Source organism: Haliotis rufescens, unplaced genomic scaffold (genome assembly GCF_023055435.1).
Source record: "Haliotis rufescens isolate VD_foot unplaced genomic scaffold, xgHalRufe1.0.p SCAF_42, whole genome shotgun sequence".
NCBI lineage: Eukaryota > Metazoa > Mollusca > Gastropoda > Lepetellida > Haliotidae > Haliotis > Haliotis rufescens.
This window is the reverse complement of record NW_025964135.1, coordinates 738,119-750,427: the sequence shown is the minus strand read 5'-3', so window position 1 is coordinate 750,427 and position 12,309 is coordinate 738,119.

Below are 12,309 nucleotides of genomic sequence, written 5' to 3'. Positions count from 1 at the left end.
TCACTCACTCACTCACTCACTCACTCACTCACTCACTCACTCACTCACTCACTCACTCACTCACTCACTCACTCACTCACTCACTCACTCACTCACTCACTCACTCACTCACTCACTCACTCACTCACTCACTCACTCACTCACTCACTCACTCACTCACTCACTCACTCACTCACTCACTCACTCACTCACTCACTCACTCACTCACTCACTCACTCACTCACTCACTCACTCACTCACTCACTCACTCACTCACTCACTCACTCACTCACTCACTCACTCACTCACTCACTCACTCACTCACTCACTCACTCACTCACTCACTCACTCACTCACTCACTCACTCACTCACTCACTCACTCACTCACTCACTCACTCAGGTGTAACAGAGGTTCTGTCCCATGAACATTCCGGGTTTTTCAGCAACCCATGATTGTATGAGGCGACTAACGGGACCAGGTTGTCAGGCTCGCTGACTTTGTTGATGCATGTCGCTAAAGATCCATGCTCATGACGCCAATCACTTGTCTCGTCCATATTGGGTTATTAACAGACCGCCATCATATAGGCAGGATATTGTTGAGTGCAGCTTGTAAGGTTCAAATTATGGTATCATAAATCACTCAGGTTTCAAATGTTTGTGAATAATATATTTTATAAAAATGAAAAATAAAAATGAATAATGTTAAATAATTTTATGATTCATTTTAGATTAAATATTTGCAAATGTTTTTAGGGAGTATTGCTGTTAGACAATAAAGTCAGAATGACAATATTTTCCTTCTTTAATTTAATCCAATTGCCACCATAATTATTTCAATGGTAATCCGTGATGTAAAGTATTTTTTTTAAAAAACACAACGGCTACAAAGTTATCGCTGTAATACATTTTGTCACAATCTACTAAATATTCAAGCGAGGTTACTTTAAACCTCCTTACCATACCTTACCCTACCTTACCATACCTTACCACACCATACCATACCTTACCATACCTTACCGTACCATACCATAACGTACCATACCATACCACACCTTACCGTACTATACCATAACATACCATACCTTACCACACCTTACCACACCTTACCCCACCTTACCGTACCATACCATAACATACCACACCTTACCACACCATACCACACCTTACCACACCTTACCACACCTTACCACACCATACCACACCATACCACACCATACCACACCTTACCATACCTTACCTCAATGGAGTGCCTGCTTGTTTAAATAAAAACTCATATCAGTTCTTTAGAATATGAGAATTGCCAAATGGTAAATGTTATATGTGTATTTAAAAGAGAACTTGCAATATCAGGGTATGTCATATTTTAATTCTGGTAGATAAAATATATTCTCTTGGAAAGAAAACGGGCATTGACTTAAGTCATCTCAGGGAGTGGGTGTTCATTGACGGGTGGATTGTCTGAGAAGTGATGAAGCATGTTAGGAATGTTGTGGTTGGGTGTCAGTGTTGTATTGTACATGTTTGTGTTTGTGTTACTTCTGTTCACCGTTTCTTTCTGTGCAGAGTTGCGTCCCTTGGGCACGCCAGAATCCTATGATTGTGGGTTCGAGTCTCCGTTCTCCCTGATTATGTTTCTAGGTTTGTCAGTAAGCACCATACCCGTGCTCGTGGGTTTCACCAAAGTGGTTAGCGTCTGCATCACTTCGGGCTTTCCTCCCACATTATGCTGACACACCGTCATATGACTGGAATACTGTTAAATGCGGTGCTAAACCCAACTCATTTACTCACTCACTCACTCACTGTTCACCATTTCTTTCAAGTCTACAGGCAGCTTTGTCCAGGGTTCTGTTCCCTGGCGCTGAGATTATCCCCACACCATATCAGTTTGCTTTGCATTATTTCTATTTTCTTTGCTTTATTGATTCCTTTATTTATAGTTATGGAATAAAGCTGAATTTTAAAATTTAGAGAATGTCCTTTCTTCCTCTTTCTTCCTGAGTCCGTTATCTTTTTATAGTCAGGAAAACTATTTGAAAGTAGTTCAATAAGGGAGGGAGAACTCTGTGACTTGACATTAAACATACACCACGCCACGCCACGCCACGCCACGCCACCACACAGCCACGCCACACAGCCACACATTCACACACAGCCACACATGCACAGCCACACAGCCACACACGCACAGCCACACACACACACACACACACCACACAGCTACAAGCACACAGCCACACAGACAGACACACACACACAGCCACACACAGACAGCCACACACACCACGCACACAGACAGACACACACACAGACAGCCAGACACAGCCACGCACACAGAGACACACACACACACACACACACACACACACACACACACACACACACACACCACATCTTTCTTCCCTTACATTTTTCTTTTCTCTCATCAATACTTGTGAGAGATCACCTTTAAAAAGATCTTTATTTTTCATATTGTTTCCCTTTTGACCAATGGCCCTTTATGGCTAAAGACGAACAATCAACTGAGTCCAAGTAATGGCATCATTAGGAAGCCCGAGATCTTAGCCTGATGCCGTATTGAATCACTCCCCATATATACCACTGAACTGAGTCTGGCCCAGACCATCCAGTGATTGATGTTATGAACAATGCTCCCCTCAACGCACCCATGATCGTTGGGTCGAATCTCATTGCATGGTGGCCTGAACATTTGAGGCACCCAATCGTTGCTGTGCTGAGTTGCCTCCCAGGAACCTAGCTGAAAGTAGATTTACTGTAGAACGAAATGGTAATACACACAATGTCTGTCTGGAATAGTAGGGATTCACAACATGTTTCAATATTGGTATGTGATTTTGTGTTAACATTGTGTGTGTGTGTTTTATGTGTTTGTGTATGTATGGACAAGGCAATTGTATATTTATATATGCATGTGTGTGTGTGTTTGAAGTGTATGTGGTTGTTTGTATTGACAAGGCAATTGTATGATAAATGGTTAAGTGATTTGTCCAATTCGTCAATATTTTCTGACTTGTAGGAATAAAGAAAAAATATCTGATGTATTAGAAAAAAAAGGTGTTTTGGTCCAACAAAAGTTTTATGTATTTTTTATATTTGATGATTTGTTAGTCCTAAAATAAATGGCAACCTAATCACTGTTTCTTGTTCTTGTTGGATCGCCTAATTGTTCTAGTGGTAGGGCGTCCCCGGAGAGCGGAAGGTCCGCCTCATACCAAAAGACTTTAAAAGATTGTACCTGTTTGCATTAAGGGGCTAAAGCAAGGACTGGTCGGCTCGGGGGCAGTATGTAGTGGGGTATTCATGTTGAACTGCAGCATGGTATCTCAGAAGGCTAGCACTATAAATCGGCATCAGTCCGTACAAGCGCACGCAAGCACGCGCACGCACGCACGCACACGCACGCACGCACACACGTGCATGCACGTCTCTATATAAGTGCAATAATCTTGGACGCGATGTTGAACCCAATTTCACCTTCTTGTTCTGGATGATTACATGCTTGAACTGTTGGCAATACACGTCACCAGTTATGGCAGACTTGTTTTTCAGGGTTTAAGGGTTAGACCAACTTTGTGTAAAAGTCACAATCTATTATAATTATGCAGCTCTACTAGGCCAAAACGGAACAGTAACAGTGAAGACAAGAAATTTTATGGGTGACATCTTCTTTATTCCATTATTCTTTGTTTATTTGTTGTTTAACGCCACACTCAGCAATATTCCAGTTACATGTCTGCGGTCTGTAAATAAACGAGTCTGGACCAGACAATCCAGTGATTGACGCCATGCACAGCAATCACGCAATTGGGATCGAAGACATTCATCAACCAAGTCAGCGAGCCTGACCACCCGATCCCGTTAGTCACCTCTTACGACAACATAGTCGCCGTTTACGTTTTGGTTTGGTTTGTTGTTTAACGCCGCACTCAGCAATATTCCAGCTATATGACGGCGGTCTTTAAATAATCAGTGTTGACCAGACAATCCAATGATTGATGTCATGAGCATCTATCCACGCGATGGGGATACGATGACATGCATCAATCAACTCAGCGAGCCTAACCACACGATCCCGTTAGTCGCCTCTTACGACAAGCATAGTCGCCTTTTACGGCAAGCATGGGTTGCTGAAGACCTATTCTACCCCGGATCTTCACGGGTATATATTTTATGATCCACTCTTGCTTGACAATGGTAAAGTGATCTTTATCATACCTCCATGTCAGAATGATGAGATCTGATTGGTCCACGTGATCTTGATTAAACACTTTGTATACTGCCTTTGAGGGAAATAAATTTCTCAACGGGTAAATATAGCCCTTATACCCCGCCACGAGGAAGTCAGGCTTCACTTGGATTTCAGTATCGTTGTCTCCCTTTGTTCGTCCCATCACTGGACACCCAGCCAGTCCAATCTGTGCATGTGGCCAATCAACAAAGTACTGAGCAGCGGGAAAAAGTTACTGTGCTTCATATACAGTGATGAAAACATTGTGATTAAAAAAAACAACGTAATGTTTGATCATTCGTCGAACGAATGTTTTATCATAACAAATTCAGGGGGCACAGGTGCCCCAGTTGTCTAAGGCGCCGCGATTCGCTGTGCACGCCAGAAACCTATGATTGTGGGTTCGAATCCCGGTTCTCCCCGATAATGTTTCTAGGTTTGTCAGCACCATACCCGTGCACGTGGGTTTCACCGAAGTGGTAAATGTATAAGACCTGCATCACCTGCCGTGATATAACTGGATACTGTCTGAAGCGGCATTAACCCCAACTCACTCACTCATAACAAATTCTTTGACAAAACCCGTACGGGTGCCATGAGACGGCGAGACACGACCTTCAGGAGGAGTTGTGAGACCACTCCATCAACAGTGTCAGTATCGGGTATGACTATTTGTGTTGATACAGGCGAGGCAGCGGCGGTACTGTGAAGACACCAGATAACAGGCCGACCATGGCAGTTCGGCAATGGTATGCTGCCTCAAAATGTGTTACAATGACCTGGGCTGGCATTGTCACGTCCCTGCATATGCACAAACATGATCTCGAACGATGTAGCGGACGCCATTTAAATTGTTATAAAAAACGATGAGTTGTGTTCTCCCATGAGTTGTGAAGCCCCACCACCCCCACCACCCTCCATACCATTACACTTCACCCCAAACTGACGACGTTGAGTAACGCAGGCGTCGCTAGCAAGTTCTCCTGGACGCCTGTAGACTCTTGCACGACCATCACAGCTGTCCAGATGAAACCCATCTTCCCGAGGAAAGGTTAACTGACTACAAAAGTCCAGTTTCCGCCCTTGCCAGTGGCTATTACGAGTTATGTCTCTTCTAAGCCTCTCCTATTGATCAATATGATTCCACCTCTCATATCACTTGCGTTTGCTTCAAACCAAATGGCGGCTCCCTGTCAGGACGATCTGATCAATAATCTAAGATGTATATTGTAATTTAACGGGTCTCACATCGCGCAGTGCATCAAATCACGTGAGCACGTTGATTAAAAAAATGAAAAGATTTGGAAAATATCTTTTGACAACGAGTTGGCGGTGCACATGTTTTGCAAGTCTGCAATCGACCGAAACCTGCACGACAGTTTACGAACCTGATTTTGATTCCGTTGCACGATTTAGTCCAGCCAAAATGTAACTCCATAATACTAGCCTAGTTCGGCACGGGCGGAAACTGGACTTTTAAAGGCAGTTAACTCCCTTGCCACGGGAACATGGATGCAACCTGGACTCTGTGAACAGCATCTTGTCCCAGTTTTCTCTGCACCATTCTTCACATGCCTGACGGTGCCGTGGTGTGTTGGACATGGGAACACTGAACACACGTCGGGGAATGTTTGACCACTCGGCCTGCATTGACGACGTGCAAGCTGTTGCAGTGTCTGTGGTTCAAGATGACGCTGACGACGGGAGCTCCCTTGCATTGTGACTTCGCAGGAATGCCGTTGTTAGAAAGGTGGTCTAGCGTTGTTTTTGTTTCATAACGTGCAGCTTGAAGGTTTTATCTTTGAAGGTGGACATCCATCACGCGTCATTCATCGTGACCCGCGAAGGGCCGGGTTAGAATAGGTCTTCTGCAACAACCCATGCTTGCCGTAAATGGCAACTAACGGGATCGGGTGGTTAGTCTCGCTGACTTGGTTGATGCATGTCATCGTATTCTAATTGCGTGGATCGATGCTCATGATGTCAATCACTGGATCGTTTAGTTCAGACTCGACTATTTGGTTGATGCATGTCATCGTATTCCAATTGCGTGGATCGATGCTCATGATGTCAATCACTGGATCGTTTGGTTCAGACTCGACTATCTACAGACCGCCGTCATATACACTCTTCAAAAAGAGAAACGCACAGGTAGTATGTTGTTCATTGAACCTGACTACACAAACAATCCGGTATTTAAATTGAATATATGTTATTTGAAAATTTGAAAAATGGTGGCCTTATATTCGACAAGTGGTGCGTCAAAACGCAGCCATTGTCAATTTGCAATGTCTTAAACAGCATGGTTTTCACTCTTGTTAAAAAATGTCATGGAGGAAAACAGTGAAGCAAAATGCACGTGCAAGTTATGGCATTTGTAACTCGTGGTAGTGGTTATAAACAGGCAAGCATAAGCCAGTAATTTGTCATTCAGTTGTCAACATTTGTCAAGTTCGGAAATGCCGAGCGCTGCCGATCGGAACATCGCCATGGGAGTGGAATCCAAAGAGGGGAATCACAGTCTTCTGTTGCACGCCACTTCAACGTCCACCACAGCACCATTTGCCGCCTTTGGGACCGATACACACGGTTCAATTCCCCCGCAGACCGTCCGAGAACCGACCGACCAAGAGTTACCACCCCTGCACAGGATCGCTACATTCGACTGTTCCAGCTACGTCATCGCAATGCCGCAGCTACGGAGACTGCAGGACGCATCCCTGGTTTGAGGACGATATCGGACCAGACTGTCAGGAACCATCTTCGCGAGGCTGGAATCCGCCCCAGAAGACACAGTTATCTTCCCTGTCTTGCAACAGATCGATCGACAGCAACGTTTGCGTTGGTGCCGTACCTTACAGCCTTGGAGTTTGAGAAACTGGAGACGAATGTGGTTGAGCGATGAATGACAATTTCTTCTTCACCGGAGAGATGGAAGACAACGTGTTTATCGACGTCGAAATGAGCGTTTTGCCCAACATTGTGTACGTGAATTTGACAATTTTGGTGGCGGTAGTGTCATAGTGTGGGGGGGGGGGGGGGGGGCATATCCTACAACACGAGATCTGACTTGGTTGTGGTTCAGGGTCATTTGGCAGCAAATCGCTACATGAAGCCACTTCTTCAACCTTACCTTCTTCCAATCATTGACCGTTCAAGAGGACAACGCTCCATCGCACACAGCTCGTGTCACGGTAGACTACCTTCATAATGCCAACATAAACGCCTTGCCCTGGCCGTCGAGATCTCGAGATCTCAACCCAAACGAACACCTCTGGGATGAACTCGATCGACATGCACGTCAACGTCAGAACACGCCGCCAACACTCCCAGAACTGGCCAACGCGTTACAAGCAGAACGGCGCAGAATTCCGCAGGACAAAATTCGTACACTTATCCAGTCAGTGCCGAGCCGTGATTGCTGCCGGGGCGGTCACACGAGATACTGAGTTCAGCGCAACCTTGTGGTCTTATGTGACTTGACAATGAACAGTTTTCGACAACATGTGACTATCGAGTTCCAAAGTGTCATATTTGTATCTATGATATTAAATGAAATATATCGACTTTATTTGGTAGAATAAATTTACTAAAAATCTACCTGTGCGTTTCTTTTTTTTAAGAGTGTAGCTGGAATATCATTGAGTGCGGCGTTAAACAATCAACAAACAAAACCATTCTCATCGTTATGCAGGGGATGTCCAGTTACGTATCTCACTTAAATGACTTTAAATAATGAACATTATAAAAAATCAAACACACACATGCTGCATGTAAATTTTAAACTCGTGCTTTGGTATCCGTGCTGAATATCACCAAACCTGCATACTCGTACTGTGTTTTTTGAACGCTGTAGCCAATAAATTTAAAATGCACCTGCTGAGAATTTATGCAGGAGCATCAACTTTACATTGCAGAAAGTAGGTCAGTAACTGTCAGTTCGTTGTAAATAATCTACAGTTGAAACAATAGAGTGACCCCACAGCTGTTTCAGGGATGCGTATTTCTCAGTTTTAGTAATTACGGTGTGTTAATTAAATTAAATCAACCATTCAACGCGTGAATCCATAATTACAGTAAGTAATGAGAAACGTACGCGTAATTATTGTATGGTTTCCATGGTAACCAAGAGAATTAGTCAGAAATGCAGGAAGATACTGTCGTCGTTGTGCGTGATTTGGCGTCAGTCATGGCTTCACGCAGGACGGACACTGACAATTTCAGATCCGGAGTAGAATAGGTCTTCAGCAACCAATGCTTGTAAAGAAATAGACAAACAAATATATAATAAACTAAGCGGCAAAAGAAAGATTAGGGCGGCAATTTGTAATTTTCCTAAAAACAGCGATAACTAGTGGAAAGTGGGTATTGGGAATATGACTGCCCAGGAACAGGTACCAAAAAACACCTCACCCGAACGCGCCATCTATGACGGCGCTCGTGCGGTGACAAAATAGGTTTCCCATAAACTGCACGTGCATGTTAGCTGTATAAATGCGTTCGTCTGCAGGGTATAACCACACGTGATGAAAGCACACAAAAGAAATGCCACGACTGTCACAGGAGCCTGAGACTGCGATGGGCGAGGCAGGTTCGACGCTGGCAAGTGAGAAATTGGCGTCGAGTGCTGTTTACTGATGAAAGTCGGTTTCGAGAACTTGTTTCGAAATGACGGCAGAGAACGTGTTTATCGACGCAGAGGGGAACGTCTGGCTCCGGCGTGTATACGAGAGGTCCATCCATTCGGCGGGTGAGGTGTCGTGGTTTGGGGCGGTAGTTGTGGAGATCAGGAGATTGATTTTGGTGATTATAAAGGGGAACCTGAACACTGTGCAGTACAGAGACCAAGTGTTGCAGCCAGTTGTGCTCCCGTTCTTACAAAACGAAGAGCAGGGGACATTGTTTCAACACGACAATGCCAGGCCCCATACTGCAAGACTGACTCGGAACTTTCTAAACCAGCAGAACGTTGACATTTTGCCCTGGCCTGCCCACTCACCCGATATGAATCCTATTGAACATCTGTGGGACCATCTTGACAGACAGATTAGAGCACGCCATCAGCCTCCCGTCAACAGACAAGAATTGCAGCAGGCCCTGAGAGACGAGTGGCAACGGATTCCAGTCCACGTCATCAGAAGACTGACGTCATCGATGAGGCGGCATGCATTGAGGCAGCTGGAGGTCATACACGCTATTGAAGGCAACTGTGTCGACAATGAACTTGTAGTGTGTCTGACATTTTTTTGGTGACATTTCAGACAACTTTTGAAAATGAAATTTCTTACCCCACCATTGTTTACCTTGAGCTTACATTACCTGTGATTGCACAATTTCATTCAAACTGTGGTTGATCAGTCAATTATATTATAATTCACAACAAAACCTCTTCTTGTTATTTTTTTATCGATCATGAAACTCGACCTATACTTTCTTTTGCCGCCCAGTTTATAATAAAGATAGCTACGCGATAAATCGCAAAGTACAATGATACAGTTTGTGTCTTTTTACGATAAAACATTGTTCTATCATGAAGAGTTTCGAACATGCGCTCGCAACTTGATTTGTGAGAGTGAAGTGTCTAGTGAGTGTTCCCCATAGATGTAGCTGGGTAACGCAGATAAATGCAATGGCCGAACAATTGTATCCAACAGTGGGAGAGATATGACAATCGGTATTGGAAGAAAATGTACAGGTAGTCGACGAGAGGATTGTGAGAATATGCGTGAAATACCAAACTTAACCCACCTGTTCATAAACCTGACTTGTCCGACATTGCCGAGCTCGGATTCTATGGAGGGAGTAGTCATTATTACAATACGGGTAAATATTGTCAAGCTTGTACATTCTACCATCATCCTTAAATAGGCTGTACATGATGTGGAGATCTCATATAACATATAAACGACGAGTTGGAGTTGTTTATCGTACAATAAAACACTGCAGGGAGAATAAACCACTCGTCTATCAAACTGGCTCCCTTGTTCATCATACCGACGTCTGAATGCCGCTTAAAGAGGTCAATCCTAACGGTGTCAATCACCGCTCTACTCAGTACAGTCACGTGTGCAATATGTGTCATCGCCTTGCGACCGCCAGATCTGCTTACAAAGTGAAGGATCCGGGGGAGAATAGGTCTCCAGAAACCCACGTTTGCCGTAAGAGGCGACAAACGGGATCGTGTGGTCAGGCTCGCTGACTTGGTTGATGCATGTCATCGTATCTCATTGTGTGGATCGATGTTCATGATGTCAATCACTGGATTGTGTGGTCAAGCCTCGATTATTTACAGCCCGCCGTCATATTGCTGGAATATTGCTTTACAAACTCAAAGTGAAGCCTATTTGACTTATTACACTCGTCACTTATGTTATCGCGGTACAGAAGCCAAACCCATGAAGTATTGACGATCGTTCAGAATATTAGACCAGCCTGACGCCCTAGCTACCGGTTGTGGCTATTAACCACCCCGGGGCGGCGATATCCTGGTGGTTAAAGCGTTCGCTCGTCACGTCGAAGACCCGGGTTCGATTCCCCACATGGGTGCAATGTGTATCGCCCATTTCTGGTGTCCCCCGCCGTGATTTTGCTGGAATATTGCTAAAAGCAGCGTAAACCAGCGTTACCTTGGAATTACACAAATATGGTGACTTTTAAGGTCTGAGTCTACGACGTATAGGACACTCTTAAAAGATTGCTTGTATTCATAGACAACCTCACCCGAGTGTCTTTTAATATTATTTATATCGAAAGACAAGGGTGAGATTATATTTATCATCCAACATCATTCTTCCAAATTTTTCAGTTTGTAGACAGTAATATGCAGTGTCTTTAAATTAGTGCTGGGGCGCGTTGCAGGCTACGAATCGCTTAGAGAAAGCAAATTAATCGCTCATCGCGGGGTCGCAACAGTTCGAAGCGCTTGCGCACTCTTCCAAAATGGCGGCGCAGCTACCGCTGGGTTGTCTTATATGGCCAAGGGTAAGATGATCACAGACGACCACAGCACTAGAGACATGTGGGCTGTGGACGAGGTATTACCTTATTAAGAATATGGTCAACACTGCCAGAGGTCTATGCATGTAAACCAGCCCGAGCTGGGCAGTTTGGGGACTGGAAGTTGAGCTCTAAACATCTAGTGAGGAACTCACAAGGAAACGTTGTGGACCCCCAGAGGTACTTGTGTTGTCAGGTCATCAAGTATCCACTGGAACAACATCTTCTTCGTCGGATACAACAGTCACAGCAGCGGAAACATCTCGGGTCACCTCTGAAGGAGACGGCAAATCTGTTCATCAGTTGTCTGGATGATGGCTACGGTTTTGGCGTTATCTGGTGGGGTATCTCCCGAAAGCTCAGAGCATTACTGGCTAAAATTATGATAATCTGTGGAAAACTCAACTAAATATTTGCTGTTCCGCCAGCACTTGTATTCAAGTCAGAAGTGTCCATGGCTCCAGTGCATGGCTGGAGCCTTTAAAACATGCTCCGTATTTACCAGATTAACACCGTCAGATTTACAGCTCTTCCCACACTTGCCGTAACAACTGTCTGGCAAGCATGTCTGCTGTGAAGGACTTTTTACACCACCAGGAGGAAGCATTCGACACCTGACCCAGGCACTCCGGCATCATTGATAGAAGTTCGTGAACTTCGGGGGGGGATTATGTTGAAAATATATTTATAACAACCCCTCGTTATCTGAAGAACTAATATTTGCCTTCTGACATGTTGATGGTATAGACAATGGATTCAATAAGAAATTGATAATGATTATTGTAATTGTTTTGTCTCTTTTATTAACAGTTCCTTAATTTGGTTGCAAAAGTGAAAAAATGAGCCTCCCTTCAGCTATTTCTATTACCAGGGAGAACCAAGTGGCCAATGCGTTCGTTCGTCACACCGGAACATGGGTTCCATTACCAACACGGGTTGGTGGTGTTTGGTGTTTGGTGACCTCCGCAATAATATTAATATTGATGGCGTGTTGCTGAAACCAGAAGGCTCACTCGCTGCAATTTTCAGCTTGACGTTAATGTAATTTGAATCCCGGTTCTTCCCGATCATGTTTTAGTAT